Below are 8,492 nucleotides of genomic sequence, written 5' to 3' on the forward strand. Positions count from 1 at the left end.
TAAATTGCAACATCTTCTACATCTGACTGCATCCAAGAAAGCAGCTAACTCAAACTGGCCACAGCATTTAAAGCTGCACCTTTAGGACAATCAAAGGACACTTAACCATGTATTATTTTTATTGTTTTTTATTGGGCTGCATCTCTCTTTGTTTCTGATACATGTGTATGTGCGTGTGTGCATGTGACCCGGAATAACTGCATTAGGACTGAATGCTTGATGTCACGTTTTTATTATTTTTCTTGGAGTTAGTGCTAATAAATTAGCTCTTCCTTTGGCTCAAGAAAACCTTGTTTGATTGGCTCTTTATTGCTCACAGTTTCAATAGTCAAATACACGCTGATTTGGAAAAGCCCTAGCCTCATGAAAAAGAAATTTAAGTCTTTGTTGTGACCTACCAAGGAGATTGAATGGGGGGGGAGCCAGTTCATCCCCTTCTCATCTGGCTGTAACAGTATTAGTAAACAATTGCTTTTGTTTGGTAGTACCGAACTTGAGTATTGTTGAAAACAAGACATACAATCAAAGCTTTCCATCTTGCAGTCATCAGGCCAGCTATGCAAGATAAACCCACCATATAAGGAGCAACAATTCATACTGCCCTAGAAGAGAGTGCCGATTCATTGACAAGTGGACTCTGATTGGTAGAGGTATTGCCATGGAGAATGCAGCAGAGAACAGTTAACTGTTAAATGTTAAAAGTTTTCCTTTCAAATTCAAACCAGATAGGTCAACCCTATAATCATATAATCAACCATGAGCAATGGTCCACTGAGGTTTTGTTTAGTTGGAAAAGGGCGCAAAGCACAGGGCCCTGTGTGTGACTATATGTGGTTTCTAGCATTGGACGCTGCAAGCCCAACTGACAACCTTAAATTGGTTTTCAGTGTAATTCTGAGCACAATCAGAATTGTTTAGCAAGTGCTGTCCAATTGCAGAATTACAACTAATGTTGAACAGTATGTTTTGAGATTTTCAAGCATGGGCTGGTTGGGTACGGACAGTACTTTACCTGTTGCGAACAGCAGAAGTACTGTTTGATACAATATGCCAGTCATTGGAATGTATGGCCTACATACCTGGAATCACACTGGCACTGAAATACATTTACGTGTTCAGCAGAATGTCTTTTTGGCTTGATGGCATCATACCACTCATGTTGCATAGTAACAGTACTCAACACCTATCTTCACATGTTGCTCAAACTTTGAGACATCTACCCTTCCAGGATAATCTGAGGTAGACTGGGTGCTTTTCAGGACCGAAAGTGGTGGCCTTAGGCCCATTCATGAGTTGTGCGACACGCAATGAGCAATGAAGGAACGATGATGTATTTGTGCATCTATGGCATCCATTGTTTCGACATCCAGTACTTTGCATTTTTACTGTCTCTTTCTCAGACAGTTATGAGATTTGAGGAGTGTCTAGATTATGGGTGGTACGGAGACACAGTGGTTAGCACTACTGCATCACAGCGCTAGGGACCCGGGTTCAATTCTGGCCTTGGGTGATTATCTGTGTGGAGTTTGCACTTTCTCTCTGTGTCTGCGTGGGTTTCCTCTGGGTGTTCCGGTTTCCTCCCACAGTCCAATGGTGTGCAGATTAGGTGGATTGGCCATGCTAAATTGGCTGTTAGTGTCCAAAGGTTAGATGGGGTTCTGGGGATAGGGCGGGGATTTAGGCTTAGGTACAGTGGTCTTTCAGAGGGTCGGTGCACTCTTGATGGGTCGAAAGGCCTCCTTCTGCACTGTAGGGATTCTACGATTCTATGAAATGTCTGTCTCTTCACACTCCCCTGAGGGTGACTTGTTTGTTTCTCACTTTCACCTTCGAATGTGGCCTTGCATTTTTAAGCAGTTTAATCAGTCTCAGTTAAAATTGCAAAAGTTCCAGTCAATTGAAGTTTAAAAATCACATTTTGAAAAATGAGAGCCCATATATTTGTGGCAACACTGACATCCTGTTATTTGAGGTTTGAGTGACAAGGCGTAATTGCTTCCATCATTGCCGCTTATAATAGTTTAAGTTTTATAGATGCTGTTGAAAACTAGTTCTGAAAAATATGTTACACACCAAACCAAGAATAGTTACAAAGTCCATACAAATACTAGTTTATATCCCCTTCATTTATTCACTCCATAAAGGATATGTGTGAAATATGTCTTATTACAACAAAGGCCTTGACCTTTGCACCTTACTACTTTTCTTGCAATATCACTTTATCATTTATAAATAAGTATTAAATAGCATGCATTTGAAAAAGTGCAATATACAACATGTAAAAAGAACATTATTCAGGTTATTCATATTGTATTCACAGTTCATTTTTACAGAAAATCCTGGCAAAAGTGTGGCGAATAAAATGAATCATTCACATAATCTGAAAAAATGAAGGAAAGATCATGACTTAAATATGTTGAAAAACATAGAACACATACACTAAACTAACCATGAGACTTATAAGAAGTGTTTTCAGGGGGAAATACATTTTGGAATATGTAATTGAAAATTGATATTTTTAAAATTCTCATATTGAAGTATTTTTTAAATCAAATGTAAAACTTTTTCTCATGAAAATCCAAAGGCCGTTTTGCCTCTTGTGTTATTTGCATTCGCATCAAAGTACATTTGTGATGCCAAAATATTTGTACTTTTGGATCCGGACGATATATAATCTAGCAATTGAATAGTTAAACATGGCTGGACTTCATGAACTACAGACAGCTGCAAAAGACTATTTAGTACTGACGCAGATGAAGGTCATAGTGTAGGTTTTAGTCTGTCCTTGAATCTCTTATCAAGAATGGGCTTTGAAATTACTATTGCCAAGTTTTTTTTGTTTATGTATAAATAGACCTTTGTTAAACTTCCACAGCGCAAATAAGGATTTGTGTCTTCTGTAGATCAGTTTTACAATGATCATAGAAAGGTTAACATGCCTGTTGCATGTTTAATATAACAATACTTGCTTATTCATCCTTTCCAAGTTTATGCAGTAACAGAACCGTAATCCTGAATGAAAGAGGAGGGTAATCATTTATGCACCAATGCAGAGAAATACAGCCAAGCATACAAAGCTAAATTGTTCAATCCTGTCTCATGGCATATCAGTTCTATGAAATAGGTTCATTTTGAATAATTAAAGACTCACTCCATATTACCTACGATTAGAAATTTCAGTTGACTTGATTCCACTTCAACCAATGTGGAGGGGGAACCTGTCCACAGGGGGTTCTGCAGTTGCAGCGGTAACAAGGTAAATATGGTGGATGTTGGGTGGAGAGATGGGTCTTTGGTTTGATCTTGGAAAGCTTCTAGCAGGAAGTTACCTCCAGTCACCAAGCATGCTCCTGATGCTGCAGCAGGTCCAACTAGAAATTTTCATTCTGCGCCTGATTGATGAACTTAATAAGCCTCTTAACTGACTTAACAAGCTACCTGGGAGTCAGAACTGTGGAAGGCAACTGGTATGCCAGCTGGCTTTGAGTGTTCTGCACCTGTCCACCTCAGTTCCCTTTCCCCCCACATCACAGACACAATTCTGCCCTCGGAATTGAATCTGGCACATTCCTGGCTCTTACAACAAAAAGTGATGAATTTAGTACAGAACTATTTGTGAAGTGCAACATAGTCAGCTTTAAAAATGGATTGACAAAGATAAAATTGAAACTAGTGCCGCAACAAAATTATAATTAATATATATGTTTGAGGAGCACAGGAACAAGATTGGGGAACTAATAATAAAGTCAGCATCCTTGCAAAAGATTTCACCGGAAGTAATGCCTATTTATTGCCTATGTTGGTGGATTTTTAAAAAAGTGTACACAATAGGCAAGATGTGCTTAGGATATTAAGCATTGAGAAATAATAGCACTGCATGTATAAGGGTCATTGTGGAAATTGAAACAACAAAGGCATTTTAATATCACTTAATGTAGTATTAGTTGTGGCATGTTTGATAGGCACCAGCGATATCATCTTGCTTAGTGAAAACCCCGGAACCTTCTGCGACTCAGCCAGAGTCAGAAACTTTGGATAGTTATGTGGAAATGACCTCAATAGTTACACATGAAATATTAGACAGACAAATCCTAGTCCAACTCATGGGTAAATGCAGACCTGACACCCCCCTCCAAATCACTCACACTGACCCCACAAACACCCTGCACCCACCCACCGACTACCCCCACGATCTCCTATCTACTCCCCGTACCGACCAACCCATGAACCTACCTACCTCCTCACCCACCCACCACCTCACCCATTTACATCACCCACTCTCGGCCCTCACCAGCCCACCCTACCTAATCACTCACTCATCCACTCAGCTATTTACTAACATTCACGCAGATCATTTAAACTTACCATTCCCCAGCCGGTGCTATAAAAAGTGGGAGTATCTTGTCTTCCCCCATGTGGTGGTTTTAAAATTAAGTGTGCAGGCTCAGAGATTCAAACAAATGAAGAGCTTTATTACCATGTTCACACTATAGTATGCGATGTTAGACTGCCCGTTTGCCTACACAAATGGCTGATCCGATGATGTCACATGATCTTAAAGCGCCCTGTTCCTCGCCGAGGCTGCTAGTGAGGAAATACCATGAATAAACATTTTCATCCCTCCTTTAAGTCAAAGGTTCCTGCACACAATAAACAGTATAGTATTATCAATTAACAACATGAGCAATCAATCAACAACAGTCGATATAGCAGATGCTTCGGAGGTTGTCATACTCTGCGTGGTTTTTAGTTCTTGCTGCAATTTCTGGCATCTTTAGCTTGCTTTGGGTGTTGTCTGTGGTCGTCTTAACTGGAGTGACGTTTTGTTCTGAGGTTGACTCGGTGTGTTGGTTCTCAACTGAGGTAGTGCTTTCCCTAATTAGTCTGATCAGTGTCAGCTTCTCGGGAAGATCCAGGTCGTCTCTTGGCACAGCTGAATTTGAACTCTTGGTCAGTTCTGCCGCTGGGAGATTGTTTCTTGTCGCCAAAAATTGATCCTCATGACCCTTCCGTATTACATCGTCTCGGTTTGTATTATGTAGGAGTCTGATCCTGTCTGTTCTAAAATAGTGGCAGGTATTCACTTTTCACATGTGGTATAGTTCACTGCCAGGACTTCTGATTTTGCCTTGTTCTCCAGCCGCATGACCTGAACCGGCTCCTTTTTCACAACAATTTATATAGCCTTGGGTGGTTTTAGAAAATCGATTAGTAACCATTAGTAACGCCGGAGAAACTTTTGTTGTTGAGTGCGCAGTATTCCTCTTCGTGAGCAGAAGCTAACTCAAACGCTTAAACAATGAACTTTATTCTCTGGCTACCTTCAATGAATGTTTCATCACCTGTACAAAGCTTGATAAGGAGCGGATTGGATGTGTTGAATCCTGTTCTCCTTCAAGTATTATACAAAATCTTGCAAAATGAACTGCGGCCCATTATCGCTCACCAGTTTTCAGCGTAACCGAATCTGTTGAAGATTTCACCCAATCTCTCAACTGTTTTCTCTGTTGACGTTGACTTCATGATCAGAACTTCAGGCCATTTCGAATCAGCATTGAATAGAATGAGAATCATGTGCCTTTCAAATGGTCTGGCATTATCAACATGTACCCATTGCCAGGCATTTTCTGGCCTTTCCCACGGGTGTAATGAGGCTAATGGCGGCAGTTTCCGCACTTTTGCGCAAGGCAAACACATTCCTGCCTGCTCCTCGATTTTGACATCTAGCCTTGGCCACCAAAAATAGTTTTTGGCTATCTCCTTCATCCTTACAATACCACAGTGACCTTTGTGTGATTGAATTAATACATGTTATATTAGTAGTGGTGGAATGATGACTCTCATTGCTCGCAAGAGACAACCTAATTGTATGGATAATTCAAATCTTCAAGTGGAATATGGCTTTAACTCAGAGTTTACTCATGAAGACTTTCCTCAAAGCACCATGTCCATGACCTCTAACAGTACTGGATCATTTCTGGTATGTTTCTTAATGTGTTCTGCGGTTACAGGAGTGTTACCTTTTTGCTGGAAGTAGAAAACGTTTCCACACAAACTGCTTATTGATGAACTATTTGGTAAGGGCAGTTGGGAGAGTCCATTTGCGTCTCCATGAAGGCTTGACTGATGATACTTGATTGTGTATGTTTGTGCTGACAAGAGCCATGCCCACCTCTGCACCTTGCTCACTATCACTGATGGAATCCCGGTATGAGGTCCAAGAATTGTTGTTAGTGGACGGTGGTCCGTCAATAAAATGAATTTCTTCCCGTACATTAATTTTTAGACTGTTTTACACCAAAAATTATTCTGAGAGCTTTTTTCTCCATCTGTGTGCAATTACTTTTGGCCTTACTCAAGGTCCTCGACGTGAAAGCTATTGGCCTCTCTTCACCAGTGGGCATTATATGGGAAACCACTGCCCCAACCCCATTAGGTAATGTGTCACATGCCAGTTGCAGGGGTAAATTTGGATCAAAATGTGTCTGGACTTGAATAACGCCACCGTTGACTTGCATGAACGCCTCTCATAGTGATCCACCCACAGTAAATTGTGTAAGGGGTTTAGAATAGTCACCAGATTCCGTCGTAATTTAGTAAGCCTAAGAAAAATCGGAATTGGCTCACATTCTGAAGTGTACGTGCCTTGGAAATGGTCACTGATGTAGTCCCTTGGCACTGATGACATGATCCAGATATTCAATTAAAAATTGGAAAAATTTGCATTTGTCTTTTCGGACTCTTAATCCAGAATCTTCTATTCTCTGGAGTGTGGCATCTAGATTGCAAAGATGTTCTTCCACATTCTTTCCAGTAACCACAATATCTCAGTAACACTAGACGTCATCTGACCGGCTTAAAATTTGGTCCATAGCTCATTGGAACAACTCTGGTGCAGTAGTGATGACAAAAGAGCGGGTGGTGAAGATTAGGAAAAATGGGAAGGGGAGTTGGGAGGGGCGATCAACTGGCGAGTGTGGAGTGAGGCACAGCGTAGGACGAACGGGACTTCCTTGTGCACGAGATTGAGCCTGATACAGTTTAAGGTGGTACACAGGGTACATATGACTCAGATAAGAATGGGTGAGTTCTTCCAGAGGGTGGCAGATGAGTGTGAGAGGTGTGGGCGGGGGCCAGCGAATCATGCGCACATGTTCTGGGGTTGCGAAAAATTGAAGAGATTCTGGGTGGGAGCGTTCGGGGTCCTCACAAGGATAGTGGGGGAGGAGGTGGACCTGGATCCTTTGGTGGTGATACTGGGGTTTTCGGAAAAGACGGGGCTCACGGAGAGGAGGAAGCCAATGTCGTGGCCTTCGGCTCTCTGATTGCACGGCGGCGAATTTTACTGGAGTGGCGATCGGCATCGCCACCGGGGGTAGCAGCTTGGTTGGGTGACCTGTACAACTTCATGCAGTTGGTGGAAAAAATAAAGTATGAGTTGAGGGGCTCAGCAGAGGTGTTTGAGAAAAGGTGGGGGATGCTTGTGACCGTGTTTGAAGAGCTGTTCAGCACGGGGGTGGTGGAAAAGGTTGTACAAACTGTATAGTTGATTGTTGGGAAGTATGTTTCCTGGGTTGTTTATGTGCTGTAGCCTTTTTTGACACACATTTGTAATAAAAATACATTTAAAAATAAAGTAGTGATGCCAAATGGTAGTCTTTTATATCAAAATAACGCTTTGTGTGTCACAATCGTCAAGAATTGTTGTGAACCTGGATCCACATTTATTTGAAGATATGCATGACTGAGGTCAATGTTACTGAAGTGTTGGACTTCAGCCAGCCCAGTGAATAAGTCAGCAATCAAGGGCAGAGGGAATGTATTACACACAGTACAGGATTAAAAGTGACTTTAAAATTGCCACAAATGCGTACAGATCTATCTTTTATCATCCTGGGTTCGATAAGGCGTGGCCCAATCACTCATGTGGGCCCAATCAGCACGGTAGCATTATGGTTAGCACAATTGCTTCACAGCACCACGGTCCCAGGTTCGATTCTGGCTTGGGTCACTGTTTGTGCAGAGTCGGCACGTTCTCCCCGTGTGTGCGTGGGTTTCCTCCGGGTGCTCCGGTTTCCTCCCACAGTCCAAAGATGTGCAGGTTAGGTGGATTGGCCATAATAAATTGTCCTTAGTGTCCAAAATTGCCCTTAGTGTTGGGTGGGGTTACTGGGTTATGGGGATAGGGTGGAGGTGTTGACCTTGGGTAGGATGCTCTTTCCAAGAGCCGGTGCAGACTCGATGGGCCGAATGGCCTCCTTCTGCACTGTAAATTCTATGATAATCTATGTTAATGAGTGGTAGGGCTCCCAACCGTGTCCAACCTATATCTCGCACTTGTGCTCTCTCCACTTCTCCTCCCTCCCAGAACCCTTGCCCTCACTTTTCACCCCACCAGCCTTTGCATTCAAAGGATCATTCTCTGCCAGTTTTACCAACTCCATAGAATAGAATTCATAGAATCTCTACAGTGCAGGAGGCCCTTGATGTAC

At 42.1% G+C, this 8,492-nt stretch overlaps 1 long non-coding RNA gene across 1 annotated transcript; it reads right to left on the reverse strand.

Annotated features, from left to right (window-relative positions):
• Positions 1–4,451: 4,451 nt before the first annotated feature.
• Positions 4,452–5,218, reverse strand: LOC119972948. Its single transcript, XR_005462188.1, has 2 exons — positions 4,735–5,218; positions 4,452–4,640 (listed from the first exon to the last, which is right to left on the reverse strand). It is a non-coding gene; the product is annotated as an uncharacterized LOC119972948 (long non-coding RNA).
• Positions 5,219–8,492: the final 3,274 nt, after the last annotated feature.

The sequence above is a fragment of the Scyliorhinus canicula genome, chromosome 10 (genome assembly GCF_902713615.1).
Source record: "Scyliorhinus canicula chromosome 10, sScyCan1.1, whole genome shotgun sequence".
NCBI classification, from domain to species: domain Eukaryota; kingdom Metazoa; phylum Chordata; class Chondrichthyes; order Carcharhiniformes; family Scyliorhinidae; genus Scyliorhinus; species Scyliorhinus canicula.